The sequence below is a fragment of the Scyliorhinus torazame genome, chromosome 8 (assembly GCF_047496885.1).
Source record: "Scyliorhinus torazame isolate Kashiwa2021f chromosome 8, sScyTor2.1, whole genome shotgun sequence".
NCBI classification, from domain to species: Eukaryota; Metazoa; Chordata; class Chondrichthyes; order Carcharhiniformes; family Scyliorhinidae; genus Scyliorhinus; species Scyliorhinus torazame.
This window is the reverse complement of record NC_092714.1, coordinates 113,824,768-113,842,158: the sequence shown is the minus strand read 5'-3', so window position 1 is coordinate 113,842,158 and position 17,391 is coordinate 113,824,768. Positions and strand designations below refer to the sequence as shown.

Here is a 17,391-nt window from a genome sequence, read left to right as displayed (position 1 = left end):
AGATCCAATACAGTAAATCAACTCAACCAATTCCTTAATGCCATTAAGGAATTTAACTTTTTAGCTTCCTTGAATCAGTGGCCTTGGTAATCTAGGATTTGGTTTCTGGTTGTAAGTAGTTTTGCCAGCTTTTAGGTGCTGTGTTAGCTTTCTTTTTGAAACCTTTGTCAACCCTTAGTAGTTTGTAGGTTTGTGGTGGCACGATGGCACAGTGGTTAGCATTGCTGCCTCACAGCGGCAGGGACCCGGGTTCAATCCTGACCTTGGGTGACTGTGTGGAGTTTGCACTTTCTCCGTGTCTGTGGGTTACCTCCCAGTTCAAAGATGTGCAGGGTAGGTGGATTGGCTATGCTAAATTGTCCCTCAGAATCCAAAAGGTTAGATAGGGTTACAGGGAAAGGGCATAGGCCTAGGTATGGTGCTCTTTCGGAGGGTCAGTACAGACTTGATTGGCCGAATGGCCTCCTTCTACACTGTAGGGATTTTCTGGTAAATTTTAAGTATTCGTCGACCTCTCTGCAAAAGGGTTGTCACTTCTTGTTGGGTTGGACACAACCAACTTAACATAATGATCTCAAGCATTATGAGACCTCAAGCATACTCTCACAGACCTAGAGCACTCTATCTGTTATCAATTTAGGGGAAATCATTTCTCACCGCTGGGAATTCGGGGCCGGGAGACGCCGGTAAAACACTTCATAGAACTCAGAATTTGTTTAACTTTGTCACAAATTCCAAGTCATACCTGCAGAATAAAGCTAATGCTCGCTGGGCCAAGAGGTAAAATGATCCGTTGTTTAATGTAACGATCCTTCATTAACAATCGAATTACTCCAAAACCCGGAATAGCCCTCAGTGGTGCAATTCAATGAGTTTATAATAAAATTGTTTGCTTTTCATTCGGCAAACAAAAGTGTGACTGTTGTATTCGTGGTGCTCTGGTGTTAGGATTTGATGTTTTGAGTTGGCTGGCACAGGGGTAACCCAATCTTTAACCTGCATAACCCAATCCAGTGAGGGTATTTTATTCCAATCCAGTGAGGAAGCCTCCGATGGCGCAAACGGAACCAGGCCCATGCAGAACCTGAACCAATTCAGGGGGCGGGAGAGCCCGTCTTTAACTGAATCCCGCACCCATTTCACCTTCGAATACACTGGAAGGCGGAGGCCTTTGCGCCTGGTCAGGGTGCGTTAACACAGCGACACAACCCGTCTCCCGTCAGTGTCACTTCTGCTTCCGTCTGACTGCAGGAAGCACGGGCAGTTCGCACCGACGCTGGGACTGTGACTCTGGACTCCCCCTGTGCCGCTCTCTTCGTCCAGCCGGAGTTTGGATCCACCCGGCGTTTGTTCACACCGGTGGCAGAATCACCGAGAGAGATACCGGCAGCTGCATTAGGTGAGAGCTCTTTAAGTGTTAGAGACCCCGCACGGTGGGATGTTATTCGGACCTATTTTTTAAAAACCCACTTCAGGTTCATTGCTTTTTAAAAAAAACCTCCAATTTATGTTGCTCTTTGTTTAAGAGAACGAATGCTGCATTATTTCAGGTTTTATATCTTTTTGGAAGTGGGGGGAATTGAACCAGTGTTTGGGTGTCTCGGTGTTTTTATTTTCCCTTAAATAAATGGTGTCGGCTACATTGAGGGAAGTGGGCAAGCGACATCTCCCCGCTGGGGAAAGGATTCCGTTCCTGCCGCAGAAAATGCAGCCAGTGTTACAGCAGCCAGCGAGCAGCTACTACACAGAACCAGAAACCCTGCAAGTGTGTCTTCTCCAGAAAGAGTTTTACCTGCTGTTTGACAGACGCTTGTTGCTGTTTAAGATGGCAAAATTGGTTTCCCTGGGGAAATATATATTTTAAAAATATATATATTTATTTTCAATGAAGTTATTTTTATTAAAGGGAATGTGATGATTTTACAGCCTGTTTAATCTCAGGAATAAAATGCAGCTCAGTCGAACCGTGTTGACTCGAACACATCTTTTTAGTAGCCATTTAACTCATTAAAGTGTCAGCTGAGACTCGGGGCCTCTTAAATCCGAAGATTATGGAGTCAAATCCCACCTGAGAAGTGAGCAGTGTATTTAGATCAACGTCCCAGTGCAGTCCTGAGGGAGTGCTGCACTGTCAGAGGTGTTGTCATCTTTCAGGTGACCCTTCTCGCTGCCCTTTAAGCTGGACCCAAAAGTGCGCCCGTCACCATTTTGAAGAGCAAAGTGTCTCCCCCAGGCTCTTGGGCTGATATCCCTCAATCTGATGTGTTGGGTGCTCTGGATTTGTGGAACACATACAGGCCACCAACACTTAAAATAGTGCAACACTATTTTATTAAGTTAGAAACTGTTGAACAAACTTTCACTGTGGGTTAACATGATGTTAGATTAAACTAAAGACCTATGCCTGTCCGAACCAGTCTATGCACTCAGCACATGGTGAAGATCTGTGCTGTAAGCTCTGTCCTTCTAGGAGGCTGCATCCCAAATGAGCGGGAACTCTGATGCCCCCTGTCATTCTAGGGAGTGTGCTCTAACTGGTGGTTGGCTGCGGTGTTGTGTGTGTTGATTGGTCCCACTGTGTGTCCATCAGTGTGTGTATCTGCACCATGATATACTTACTGGTGTATATTATGACAATCAACCAGGTTTTCTGGTGATTATCTCATTACATGAACTTTTCTTGTGTTGCTTGGCTGTTGTTTTCTATCATAGCAACTTTAAAATGTTGTTTGGCAACATTGTGATGTCTTATAAGTAAAACAAATCTTTCTGACAGATAGCATTTCAGTAACTGTTGGTATCTTGTCTGGAATTAGTTATTGGCTCTAGGTGAACATTGTGGTTATCCAAAAATACCTTTCACCTTATCTTTATGTCTGCAATTCACCCTTCAGTAGCTGACAAAAATGAAATTTTTGATCAGTCAAGTTCTACTTTTATTTTTTATAAATACTGTAGACTGGGTGATCATGTCGTGGAGTGTACACAGGATGTGTCATGTTGATAACACAGGAGTTCTCCCTCAGAACGAGCAGACATACAGCAAGAGAGCTGCTAAGATCTCTCAGTAGGTCCTTTGTCACCAACAACTTTACATGGTGTCAGGAGCTGATCAAGATGGCATGAGGACATTTCCGTATCAACCAGCCCATCTTTGACAAAAGCATTGCTGATAACTGGAAGAAGTTTGAAAAAGAATGTGCCTTTGCTGTTATGTCGGTCTCTCTGGTAAATCAAAGAAGGTATAAGCATACACACTGAAGCTCGTAGACCAGGAGGTGACCGAAAAATTTGAATCTTTAGTCTTCCAAGGGGAAGAAGAACAAGAAGACCCAGAGGTATTGTTAAAGAAATTCATTCAGATATGTATGGTGGTAAAAGATGTAATCTTGGACAGTTGTGTTTTTAACACCACTCACCTGAAACCCGACGAGTGTACACTTATATACTGTGACTTTGAAAATCCTGGCAAAAATGTGTGCGCCGGTAGCCTCAAGTTGAACTCATGGGAGACCATATCATCTGTGAAATACACAGCGATGCCTTTTACAAACATTTGCTCCAAGGAAAAAACCTTGGGTTTGAGTCTGCCATCGGTATCTGGAAACTAAATGAGTAATCGGAGAGAAGCACTAAAGAATTAAGGTGGGATACAGAAGGATTCGCAGTACAGAACACACCTTGCCTGAACTGTGGCGGCCATCATCCACAACACAGAGTGCCAACTGCATTTCATAGACATTGCAATGACTGTGGCAAGTGTTCACATCCAAGTCACAGCAACCCACCACTACCAGTAGCCACATTGATTTGATTTTGATTTTTAAAAAATTATTTTTTATTCTCCTTTTTCACATTTTCTCCCAAATTTACACCCAACAATCAACGATAATCAGTAACAGGGCAACACGGTGGCGCAGTGGGTTAGCACGGTGCCGGGTTCCCAGGTTCAATCCCGGCTCTGGGTCACTGTCCGTGTGGAGTTTGCACATTCTCCCCGTGTTTGTGTGGGTTTCGCCCCCACAATCCAAAAATGTGCAAGCTAGGTGGATTGGCCACGCTAAATTGCCCTTAATTGGAAAAAATAAATTGGGTACTCTAAATTAAAAAAAAAAACAATAATCAGTAACGAACGTAATGTCAATCCCCATATCAATAACAACGATCCCATCCTCCCACCAAACCCCAAACACTATCCCGCATGTTAACATAAACAAATGACAAAAAGGAATCCGGAATCACCCAAAGTCACCATTAACACACATGATTTCAATTTTTGATTTCAATTTTTGATTTGATTTATTGCCACATGTACTGAAGTACAGTGAAAAGTATTTTTCTGCGGCCGAGGGAACGTACACTGTACGTACATAGTAGACAAAGAATAATCAACAGAGTACATTGATAAATGGTACATCGACAAACCATGAATGATTACAGTGTGGAACAAGGGGCCAAACAACGCAAGTACATGAGCAGGAGCAGCATAGAGCATTGTGAATAGTGTTCTTACGAGGGGGAGTCGTTGAGTTTTGTAGCTGTGAGGAAGAAACTGCTCCTATGTCTGGATGTGCGGGTCTTTCGACTTCTGTACCTTCTGCCTGATGGAAGGGTGTGGAAGAAGGCAATGCCTGGGTGGGAGGGGTCTCTGATAATGCTGTCTGCCTTCCTGAGGCAGCGGGAGGTGTATACAGAATCAATGTGGGGGTGGCAACCCCTCCCAAAGTTTGGAATACAAATAAGAATGAATGAGCTGGAGGTTAATCAAAGCAACGCGAATACTGAGCCTTTCTAAATGTTCTACTGCTAGACTGCTAACTATCACTGGGAAAGGTGAAATCTTCTACGTTCAACATTGCTCAAAGCAATGCCAAACCTAAAATCAAAATCGACACTGGAGCAAAATGCAATGTTCTGCTGAAGCTGCTTCTGCAGGAAATCAATCCCTGTGCTGCACTAGATTCCACCACCAAGTAAATTCAGTTGTATTTTGCAGACAGACCAAACATATGGAAGGCACGGCTACCTTGCACTGCACACAAGGCAGGCTCCATTTCCACGAAGTCGACAAAAGATATAAAACCACTGTTGGATCTCCAAGCAGAATTACATGGGGGATGAACCACCTTGGGCTAGATGTACGCACTGTGCAGCACCAAACTCCAGAAATGCTAGAACACAAAGACCTGTCCATCATATCCTGTGACTGACGATATTGGCAATGAAAAAAGAAGGCATGGTCAGGATCTGCATCGACCGAATTCATCTAAGCAAGACACTGTTGAAACCCCACCCCTATGCAGGTAGCTGGACAGGTCATAGTTGACATGCCCAATGCTAAAGTCTTCAGCATCCTGGATGCATAGTGTGGATTTTGGCAAATCCTATCTTTGAAGCTCATTACGTTCATGTCTCCAGTGGGTAGATACCATTTCCTCCGCACGCCCTATAGGATTTCCACTGGCAGTGAGGTCTTCCAAAGGTTTGTGGAACACCGTTTTGCAGGATAACCTTGTGAAATCATCGTCAATGATATCCTGGTCTGGGGCAAGAATGTAATGTGTGCCTGCGCTTGGTCCTTGACAGAACCTGTACCATATAGGTGATGTTCAACCCTGCTAAATGCATATTCCGGGTCAGTCAGATTCCTTGTGTGGGTCACCTGCTCACAGCAATGGTTTGAAGCCAGATCCTGATAAGTTAATGGCTACACGACAAATGTACATTCCTGAGGACAAGCATGCCCTGCAGCACTTTGATGATATGACAAATTATTTATCTAAATTCATTCCCTGCTACAGTGAGGTGACTGGAGCCCTCCCATCAGCTTCTTCGCCAGGATATCGAATAGTGTTGGCAGGAGCATCATGCTGCTGCGTTCAACAAACTCCAGCCTCTCTGGTCCTTTAACATTTGATCACCTCTACTCTTAGAAACAGATGCCTCCCAGCATGGACTGTATCCTGAATGACAGACGAGTAGACTTTGCATCTAGGGCTCTTGACACTGAAACCTGTTATGCTCAGATCGAGAAGGAACTCTTTGCCTTCGCCTCCCCTTGTCAGAATTTCATGACTTCATCGATAACTGCCGTGACAATGTTGAAACTGATCATCAGCCATTTATAACTACACTTAAATCTGTTAATACTGCATCACCACAATACTGCATCACCACATCTGTAGTGTATGATGTTCAAGCTGAACCATAGTTTTCTCTGCAATGCCTCTGTACTCTTTATATTCCAGTCCATTTGCAATAAACACTAACATTCCATTTGCCTTTTTAATTACATGCTGTACCTGCAGACCGACTTTCTGTGATTCATGAACAAAGACATCCCTCTGCCCAGATGCATTTTGAATCTAATAATAATCATTGTCACAAGTAGGCTTCAATGAAGTTACTGTGAAAACCCCTAGTCGCCACATTCCGGCGCCTGTTCGGGGAGGCCGGTACGGGAATTGAACCCAAGCTGCTGGCCTTGTTCTGCATTACAAGCCAGCTGTTTAGACCCCTGTTTTCCATTTGGATAATATTCCTTTCTATTTTCTCGGACAAAATGGACAACCTCATCCATTAAACTCCATTTGCAAAATCTTTGGCCCAATCTCCTTAGCTGATCTATTTCCACCTGTAAAAACTTTATCCCCTCTTCACTGCCTGCTTTCCCACTATTTTAGTATCATCTGCAAATTTTGCTGTGTTACATTCTGTCCCTGCTCGCAGATCATCTATATAGATTGCGAACAATTGAGATCTGAGGACTGACCCCTGCGGGTCTGAGGAGGAAACATGCCTGAGGAGTTAACTGTGCATGTCAGTTCAAGGGCAGCACGGTGGCACAGTGGGTTAGCAAAGCAGCCTCATGGCGCTGAGGTCCCAGGTTCGATCCAGGCTCTGGGTCACTGTCCGTGTGGAGTTTGCACATTCGCCCCGTGTCTGTGTGGGTTTCGCCCCCACAACCCAAAGATGTGCAAGCCAGGTGGATTGGCCACGCTAAATTGCCCCTTAATTGGAAAAAATGAATTGAGTACTCCAAATTTAAAAAGAAAACTGTGCAAATCAGACTGATACGTGGCCAGAGATTTGCCATCTCTAGTTCTACTGCAGAGGGAGGTACTACACCCAGCGATTTCAAAAAGGACACCCAAGATTGGAAGAAATAAAGGACACCCAAGATTGGAAGAAATAAAGTGTTGGGCAAAGGAAACCATGTACTGGGGCAGCACGGTAGCATTGTGGATAGCACAATTGCTTCACAGCTCCAGGGTCCCAGGTTCGATTCCGGCTTGGGTCACTGTCTGTGCGGAGACTGCACATCCTCCTCGCGTGTGCGTGGGTTTCCTCCGGGTGCTCCGGTTTCCTCCCAAAGATGTGCAGGTTAGGTGGATTGGCCATGATAAATTGCCCTTAGTGTCCAAAATTGCCCTTAGTGTTGGGTGGGGTTACTGGGTTGTGGGGATAGGGTGGAGGTGTTGACCTTGGGTGGGGTGCTCTTTCTAAGAGCCGGTGCAGACTCGATGGGCCGAATGGCCTCCTTCTGCACTGTAAATTCTATGTACTGGCTCTCAATCTATCGTGACAGAGAAAGGCAAGTGTCCATGTGTGCACCATGGAATATTCTCAAGCTTCATCAAACCAAGAACTGCTGTGTCTCCCTGAGGTCCCAGACCTTCCATAGACTCTCACAGCGGCAGAGGTATTCGAATGGGATGGGAAAGACATCTCATCCTTGTTGACCCATACTCAGGTTGGTATGATGTTGTTAGTCAACATGCCTGACATGAAGATTGGTAAGCTGAAGATAAACATCGCTGCACATGGCATTCTCAGAGGAGGATTACAGACAACACTCGGCAATTTGTTTCCGGGGAGTTCAAGGAGTTTGCACACACATGGGACTTTGAGCACATTTCAAGGAGGCACTTCTACGCACAATCGACTGGTTTGACAGGGGGCAGTACACTCAGCAAAACACCTCCTCAAAATACCTCTGGCAGCAGGGACTTCTATGTCGCAATACCTCACCTACAAAATTTGCCGAAACAGGGCAGAGAATGGTCTCCGGATGTTCCAGAACCATCATACCTGTTGCTAAGGCCCTCCTGCAACCTAAAGTGGAATTAAATGTGGGTGGAGCCCTCAAAATATAGTCACGTAGAAATTAGGAGCAGGAGGAGGCCACTTGGTACTTCAAGCCTGCTCCACCATTCATTATGATCATGGCTGATCATCCCACTCAGTTACCTGTTCATGCATTCCCCCCTCCCACCTTTGAATACGCAGAAAAGAAAGAAAAAATACCGCAGTGTTTTACAAACTTTTTTTTCCGGGAACCATTTTTACCAGCCTGCCAACTTTGGCGACCCACGCCGGCTGACCTGCCAACCCACCATTTTCTCTTAACCTTGTTTGTTGCTGCCAAAAATGGAGGAAATTGTTTTGGGTCCCTTTGGTCCCTTTGGCCCCCGAACTTTGAAAAAAAAAAGCCTGCGACCATATAAAATGCGGCCGCACTGCACATGTGTGCCTAAATTTTTAAATTTGTTCCTGGCCATTTTGACGGCCGCTTGCAGCCAGCATTATTAAAAGCCGGCTGTTTTGCGCACATTTGCGTGATCGGGAGCGCTGCGTTGGACCGCTCCGCGACCCACCCACGGGCCACGCCCACCAATCAAAGATTGGCCGGTTGGTAAAAATGGGTCCCCGGAAAAAAAGTTTGAAAAACACTGCAATATGCCCTGCAGGCCCTGTACTAACCTAAGCAATGCCCGATGCCATCTGTCTGTTGAACAACAAGCCAAGTGAACCCCAAGCACAGCCACTGGCACAATTACATTCTCAGGGTGTTTGAGCAGACCAAACTCCAAGCTAAGGGACAATGTACTGACAGTCTACATATGGACAATTTTCAAGGAAGTGAGGATGGGAAGGACGCGATGGGCTTTGCACATGTCCGACAGCCCAAGTCTGTGTTCTGTACATTGTTAGTTAATGACCTGTTACCTCCGTCCAACGTTGTCATATGCATGTACTATGGGTCATCCTAACTAAGATGGGGAATATATAAACTGGGTACACATCGTGATGACGTTTGCACAGAGAGTGATGAGTCATTAGGACGGGATTTCTTTCCCACCACGGGCAGGCACAGCATGTAAAGAGTTGTGCACCTTTCTGTAAATGGTGTAACGTGTTAGTCCTTTGTCACCATTCCTGTACAACCCGTGAACTTTACAAATACATTGGTTCCCTCCCTGAAAGCTCACTGATTAAGGTAATGAGTAGCTATGGTTGTTGGCGGCTATCCAGGCCCTCTTTTTATAAAAAAAAAGAACAAACAAGGGATATGGCAAGCTAGTTAGACAGGTTCAGTGGGATGGTCAGGACTCAACAAGGGTTCAGTAAAACAGCATTTCCCAACTGTCCTGTTCCTGCCTAGTTGGTCAAATCCTGAGTTTGACACCGACTCCCAGTTGTCCAAACCTCACTTTACCACTGAATAGACTACAAGACAGTGGTGTAGGAAAGAAACCCACTGGAATTGTTGCGATGGGATTTAGGATCTTTCGAGGTGGCTGAATTCAGATAAGCCAAATTACTTTTTTCATCCAAACTATATTGTTATCTCTGGACAGGGATTTGTCACTTTGTTTACTTGTATCCTCCCAACTGCTGATTAACTTTGCTCTCTCTGTCTATATATGCATGAGCTGAGACTGCAGGAATTGGCAATGTATATGTTAGCTGTGGAACTATAGTCTAAAAATTAATAAAGATTTCTCGAGAATGGGAGGAAAACTAGTGAAGGAAGGATCAATTTTTTAAATGTATATGTTACATTTCCTTATTATGTTACCAGCACAGAGAATGTTGCATGTGCATTGAGATATTAGTCTTGGTTGTATAGCTGAATACATATTGATGGGTGTGTAAGTTCCTCTGCTTCTTCACCTCCCTTTCTTCAGCCTGTGCTTTTGTGATGTTTTGGGATGCATTTAAGTTCAAAGTGCTACATGAATGTAATTCAAAGGCAATCAGATGAGGATAGGCACCCTGGATGTCCAAAAGCAGAGAAAGCTTTGGTCACGGAGTGTATGTGTTCTGGGAGATTGGAAGCCGGGATGGGTATTCGTCGATTAGTTCTGGGTAAAGGCTCCTGGAGTGACATGGCCTTGGGGAAACTTTTTTTTCCTGGTGATCAGTAGGAAAGGAACTACGAAACTTGATAAATCCTAATTTTGAATGTTAATTGTTAACCTTAATTTTTGCCTTTATGTTTTGGGTACATTGGGGTTTGGGTGCTTTCAGACACTTTGTCCAAGTGACCATGCTTTGCATATGAGCCCAAAGGTGAATGTTGACCAACTATGGCATTTTGTGGGACATTACAACCTCTCTTCTCATGCTGGCTTTGGATGCATCATTTCGCCTGGGGTCACTGCATAGCAATCAGAAGCTGGAGCCCTGACTAATTTTCGTTCTCTTGCCCAGTGCCCCCAGTCTTAAGAACAATCACGTTACTTAAAGCAACTGACTACTTTCCTGACTGAATCCTGCTAAGGACTAAATTTGGCATTTTCTGGTCTGTATGTTGGTGTTTAGCTCACTGCGAGCTCCTATTCTCTATATGCTCTTATTCTCTATATGCTCTTAGTCTCTATATGCTCTTAGTCTCTATATGCTCTTAGTCTCTATATGCTCTTAGTCTCTATATGCTCTTAGTCTCTATATGCTCTTAGTCTCTATATGCTCTTAGTCTCTATATGCTCTTAGTCTCTATATGCTCTTAGTCTCTATATGCTCTTAGTCTCTATATGCTCTTAGTCTCTATATGCTCTTAGTCTCTATATGCTCTTAGTCTCTATATGCTCTTAGTCTCTATATGCTCTTAGTCTCTATAATGCTCTTAGTCTCTATATGCTCTTAGTCTCTATATGCTCTTAGTCTCTATATGCTCTTAGTCTCTATATGCTCTTAGTCTCTATATGCTCTTAGTCTCTATATGCTCTTAGTCTCTATATGCTCTTAGTCTCTATATGCTCTTAGTCTCTATATGCCCTTAGTCTCTATATGCCCTTAGTCTCTATATGCTCTTAGTCTCTATATGCTCCTATTCTTTAAATGCTAAATGCATAGTTTTATATACAATACAAGGTTTGATCAGAAACCTGTAATTAGAGGCCAGCATGGTGGCGCAGTGTGTTAGCACTGCGGCCTCATTCGCTGAGGGTCCCAGGTTTAATCCTGGCTCTGGGGTCACTGTCCGTGTGGAGTTTGCATGTTTCCCCCCTGTTTGTGTAGGTTTCGCCCCCACAACCCAAAAAAGCCCTTAATTGGAAAATATGAATTAGGCACTCTAAATTTAAAAAAAATAAACCCGTAATTGAATTCCAATGATTGTGAGGGGGTGATTAAAGTTCTAATTTTTAATCACACTGATCTGTCATAAGACACAGTAGAAATGTTGGTACAAGATTTAGTTAATTCCATAAGGAGCAGCTTGTGTGGTACAAAGGCCATTAGGGGTGGGTGGAATGTGGAGTTGAGGCCACAATCAGATCAGCTGTGACTTTATTCAAAACTGAAGCAGGCTCGAAGGGCCAAATGGCTGGCTGCCTCCGCATTTGTATGTTTGTACGTTAAGTGTACGTTAAGCCTCCTAAACGTAGAATTCTACAGGACACAAGGAGGCCATTCTGTGTGGGATGTCTGTTTTGGCTCTTTGAAAGAGCTATCTAATTCAGTCCTATACCACAACATTTTCCAGCCTTGCATTTTGATTCTCTCCCAAGTGCACAGCCTTTTTAAAAATTCCATTTGCACCGGATTCCAAGCCAACTGTATGAAGAAATACCTCCTCACTTCCTCTAGTTCTTTCACCATTCACTTTAAATCCATGAAATTTAGTTACTGACCATGAGTCAGAGGAATTTACAAAATTGTCAAAAGCTTACATTTTCAATATTCTTGTTGCATCTCCCCTCCACCTTCTCCGCTCTATGGAGAGAAATCCCAGCTTCTTGAATTTCTTGCCATCCCTGGTATACCGCCTCTGTACCCTGCAAGAGCTTGCTGCCCTTCCGAAAGTGTGATACTCAGAATTGTGCACACGACATTAGCTGTAGCCTAACCGATGATTTGCGAAGGCTTAGCACATACTGTGGTAAAAATTAGAGGCAAGGACAGAACAAAATTACATGCACTGATGACAAAATGCTACTTGTAGGATTGGAGATAAGTCAAATCTAGAAGTTTATAATACAGATTTGAGTATGAACACCAAGAGGATAAAAAGTGGTAGTCATGAGGAATACATTCGATTGATGTAGATGGCATCACACTGGAGGAAATTGATAAGGATGTGTTAACAAGAAAGCTTAAGTTTATAACAAGGAAAAACCTCGTACGACGTTACATTTGATCCATTTTCCTGCATGTGTCAGAAACCGGGACAATAAGTGGAGGTCTGTGGAAGGGAATAGAAGCCTTTGAAGGGTGGATGCTAAGACAGATGCTTTCCATATACAGACCGTCGGACAGTTAAGAGGTACTTGAAATTTCAACTTGTGCTATCACCTTTGAAGATTTGTGAATATGCAATCCTTCTCTTGCGCCCCTCAAAATCGTACCATTTAGATTATCCAGCCTTTCCGTGGTATTTCTTTGCACTTGCGTACATTAAATTGCACCTAACATGCATCATCCATTTCAGTTGTTTGTCCATTTAGGTGTCACAGCTATCACCTGCATCCGCCACCAGTGCAGAGAGACACACCTTTTAGCTAATTCTTCCAAAGCAAATATTTTATTTCTTTATGTATCAAGTTTTTTTTTTATATAGCCAGTGTCCTTGTTTAGATATCCTGTTTTCTAAATACAAGTTAGTTAGAACTGCTTTTAACTGCTAGTTACAGTGTTTGCTCATTTGATGGCACTAAAATATTATTTGATAAAATGCCTGTTTGACAGATTTGGTTCTTAATAAAGCTTACAGGATGACTAATGATGGTAATATGCTGCCAAACAATCAAACACAAAGTTCCAAGGCTGTCTCTGTATGGATAGCTTCAGGTGTTGATTTTATCTTAAGCCAAATAGTGTTGTACACATACTGGATCCTGTATCTGGGAAGGTTGGGATTTTGGGTTGTAGGCCGAGTTTGTACTCCGCAGTTATAATGCACGAGGAAAGGGCTTTTATTTACCTTTACTTTTAATTTTTTTCAACTACATCTCGACCAAAGAAGAGCCAGCACCAGAAGGAATGCCTGAGGCGGTAGCTGATGTACAAACACAACTGGAGAAGTTGAATGTTGAGGCTCTTTCATTTCTCTTTTACGTACGTCCTGCAGCTTAAGTTGTATCAAATATGTGTGCCTTTCTTTCATTGTCAACTCTTGTATTCTGTTGACCCAGATAACATGCTGCTCTAATGAAGCTCTTCTCCATCCAACAAATCAATTCCTGCTTAATGTTTATGCATCTATAAATAGACACGTTTTCCTATTCATCCAATGCCCCACTTTCTTCATCATTATCACTCTAATTCTTCACTGAGAGTTGGAGGTGGATTGGAGCATCGTTGTCCGTGTTCAGATAATCTTCATCCAACAGCTTGGCTTCAGCACAGGACAAACCTTTCACATATGCCAAAACGTCTTTTAAGGTTTTTCTCATCCGATACATGGCAATTAGTAAAATCAGGTTCAATTTCACCCTCCCCATTTAGAACAAGATAAATGGCCACAAGTTGTGCCATCCATTTATCAAAGTATTTTGGGGCACATCGACCCAGGCCTTCATAGCAGTCCAGAGTGCATCTTTTATATTGAATTTTCTTTGGAATTCCTTAAATCTCAAGTCTCTGTTTCGTACAGTAAGCACTTTGTGCCTGAATTCACCCTTGTACCTAGATTTGAATGTCTGCAGAACTCCTTGTTCCATGAGCTGAATGAGGGACGGGGTGTAGGTGGGGGGGAGAAACTCTGAAAAAATTATCTCTGAAGAAGAGTTCTGCATTGAGTGTGAAGCACAATTCTCAAGTTGTATTATAACTTTTCAGTCCTCCGGAAGACCCACAGACCGATGAGGAGCCCTGGTTTCAGGGGCAAAATGGTTCTCGTACTGATCAAGGGAAATTATTAAGTCATTCATGTGTACTTATTGGCCTTTACATTAGGAACAACCCTGATCTCCTTGAAAGACTTAGGATTCTGGTTTTTACCAACAAAAAGCAGATTACACCTGTGCTTACCTGCTGCTTTTGAACATCGGAGTGCAGTTAGCCTGTTCCTTAGAATATTTAAATCCCATTGGATTGAAATCCCACCACTCAGTCCTTGCTAGATCTGTTCTAAATCTATCCTATTTAGAACGGTGGTAGAACCTCACAACACAATGGAAAGTATCCTCAATGCAAAGTCCTGTCTTCGCATTGAGGATACTTTCCATTGCGTTGTGAGGTACTATCACTGTGCTAAATAAGATAGATTTAGAACAGATCTAGCAACTCCAACCAGGGCATCTATGAGACGCTCTGGGCAATCATCAGCAGCAGAATTGTACTCAAACACAATCTGTAATCTCATGTCCTAGCATATCCACCACTCTACCATTACAACCAAGCTAGGGGATGGTCACATCCTCCAGGAGCCGGGCAGCGGCCACGTCCTACAGGAGCCGGTCAACGGCCATGTCCTACAGGAGCCGGGCAATGGCCACCTCCTCCAGGAGCCGGGCAGCGGCCACGTCCTACAGGAGCCGGGCAACGGCCACCTCCTCCAGGAGCCGGGCAGCGGCCACCTCCTCCAGGAGCCGGGCAGCGGCCACCTCCTCCAGGAGCCGGGCAGCGGCCACCTCCTCCAGGAGCCGGGCAGCGGCCACCTCCTCCAGGAGCCGGGCAGCGGCCACCTCCTCCAGGAGCCGGGCAGCGGCCACCTCCTCCAGGAGCCGGGCAGCGGCCACCTCCTCCAGGAGCCGGGCAGCGGCCACCTCCTCCAGGAGCCGGGCAGCGGCCACCTCCTCCAGGAGCCGGGCAGCGGCCACCTCCTCCAGGAGCCGGGCAGCGGCCACCTCCTCCAGGAGCCGGGCAGCGGCCACCTCCTCCAGGAGCCGGGCAGCGGCCACCTCCTCCAGGAGCCGGGCAGCGGCCACCTCCTCCAGGAGCCGGGCAGCGGCCACCTCCTCCAGGAGCCGGGCAGCGGCCACCTCCTCCAGGAGCCGGGCAGCGGCCACCTCCTCCAGGAGCCGGGCAGCGGCCACCTCCTCCAGGAGCCGGGCAGCGGCCACCTCCTCCAGGAGCCGGGCAGCGGCCACCTCCTCCAGGAGCCGGGCAGCGGCCACCTCCTCCAGGAGCCGGGCAGCGGCCACCTCCTCCAGGAGCCGGGCAGCGGCCACCTCCTCCAGGAGCCGGGCAGCGGCCACCTCCTCCAGGAGCCGGGCAGCGGCCACCTCCTCCAGGAGCCGGGCAGCGGCCACCTCCTCCAGGAGCCGGGCAGCGGCCACCTCCTCCAGGAGCCGGGCAGCGGCCACCTCCTCCAGGAGCCGGGCAGCGGCCACCTCCTCCAGGAGCCGGGCAGCGGCCACCTCCTCCAGGAGCCGGGCAGCGGCCACCTCCTCCAGGAGCCGGGCAGCGGCCACCTCCTCCAGGAGCCGGGCAGCGGCCACCTCCTCCAGGAGCCGGGCAGCGGCCACCTCCTCCAGGAGCCGGGCAGCGGCCACCCCCTCCAGGAGCCGGGCAGCGGCCACCTCCTCCAGGAGCCGGGCAGCGGCCACCCCCTCCAGGAGCCGGGCAGCGGCCACCCCCTCCAGGAGCCGGGCAGCGGCCACCCCCTCCAGGAGCCGGGCAGCGGCCACCCCCTCCAGGAGCCGGGCAGCGGCCACCTCCTCCAGGAGCCGGGCAGCGGCCACCTCCTCCAGGAGCCGGGCAGCGGCCACCTCCTCCAGGAGCCGGGCAGCGGCCACCTCCTCCAGGAGCCGGGCAGCGGCCACCTCCTCCAGGAGCCGGGCAGCGGCCACCTCCTCCAGGAGCCGGGTAGGAGCCTCGCAATGGCAACGGCCTCGTCCTACAGGAGCCGGGCAATGACCACGTCCTCCAGGTGTCTCGTAATGGCCACGTCCTACTGCCCAAAGCCTGTCCACTCTCTACACGGAGCAAGTGTGATGGAATATTTCCACTTGCAAGGATGAGTGCAGCTCTAACAATGCTGAAAAAACTCAGCACCAACTAGTATAAAGCAGCCGCTTGATTGGCACCCTATCTACTACCATAACACCCACACCATCCACCATCAATGCACAGAAGCAGCAGTATGAGCCATCTGCAAGATGCACTGCAGGAGCTGACTAAGGCTCTGTCGACATCATCCTTCAAACCAACAATCTCCCTGAAAGAATAAGAGCAGCAGATGCATAGTAATAAGACCACCTACAAGCCGCTCACCATCCTGACTTGGATTATGTCGCCATTCCTTCACTGTTGTGGATCAAAATCCTGGAACTTTCTCTCTAACAGCACTGTGGGTGTTCCTACAAAGACTGCAGGGGTTCAGTAAGGTGGCTCAACACCACCTCCTCGAGGGTAATGAACACTAAAAAATGTGGCCTAGTCAGCAATGCCCATGAAAGAATATTTTTTAAATTCCAGGTCTCAGCTTTGGTTTCCTTGTAGCTGCAATTCTGTGTCAGGTCATGCATATGAATTTCTATATGAGTTAATAGTTCATCTGGTGTATGTGAATGCTGTGGACATTCAGATATAGAGCGTTCAATTGTTAAATTTTACTGTTTTTGTTAACTACTCTGGCCCTATCCACTTGCAAACCCTGTCTCCTCCTGCCATGCTCTTAATTATCTTTCCTTTTGTTGCTCCTTTGGCCTACTGCCTTGTTTCCCTTTAATTTACCTAATACTCCACTACATGATTCCTCCTCGCCCTCCTCTAGTTAGTTTAAAGCTCTCTCTACTTCCCTAGTTATAGCACTCAGTAGAATACTGGTCCCAGCCTGGTTCAGGTGTAGACTGTCCCAAATGGTCAAGCTCCCACTTTCCCAAGTACTGGTGCTAGTGTACTCCATGAATCAAAACTAATTCCTGCTACACGTTTATCTCTAATCCTATTTACCCTACACAACTATGCATGTGGCTCAGGTAATAATGCAGAGTTTATAACCTTAAGATTCTGCTTTGCAATTTAATACCCAGTACTTCGTACACTCTGAGAATCTCTTTCTTACCCATGTCATTGGTACCTACATGGACCATGAGACAACTGAATCCTCCCCCTCCCACTACATATTCCTCTTCAGCCCTGGGCATATATCCTGAATCCTGGCACGTCAGGATTGACGTAACAACCAATGAGCACCCTTTCCTCCTATCGCACAAA

At 46.3% G+C, this 17,391-nt stretch overlaps 1 protein-coding gene across 1 annotated transcript in view; it reads left to right on the top strand.

Annotated features, from left to right (window-relative positions):
- Positions 1-1,013: 1,013 nt before the first annotated feature.
- b4galt4 (UDP-Gal:betaGlcNAc beta 1,4- galactosyltransferase, polypeptide 4) overlaps positions 1,014-17,391 on the top strand; it is a 52,330-nt gene continuing 35,952 nt past the window's right edge. Inside the window, exon 1 of the mRNA XM_072514050.1 lies at positions 1,014-1,399. The gene's annotated coding sequence lies outside the window, so the exon portion shown is untranslated. The remainder of the gene's footprint in view (positions 1,400-17,391) is intronic.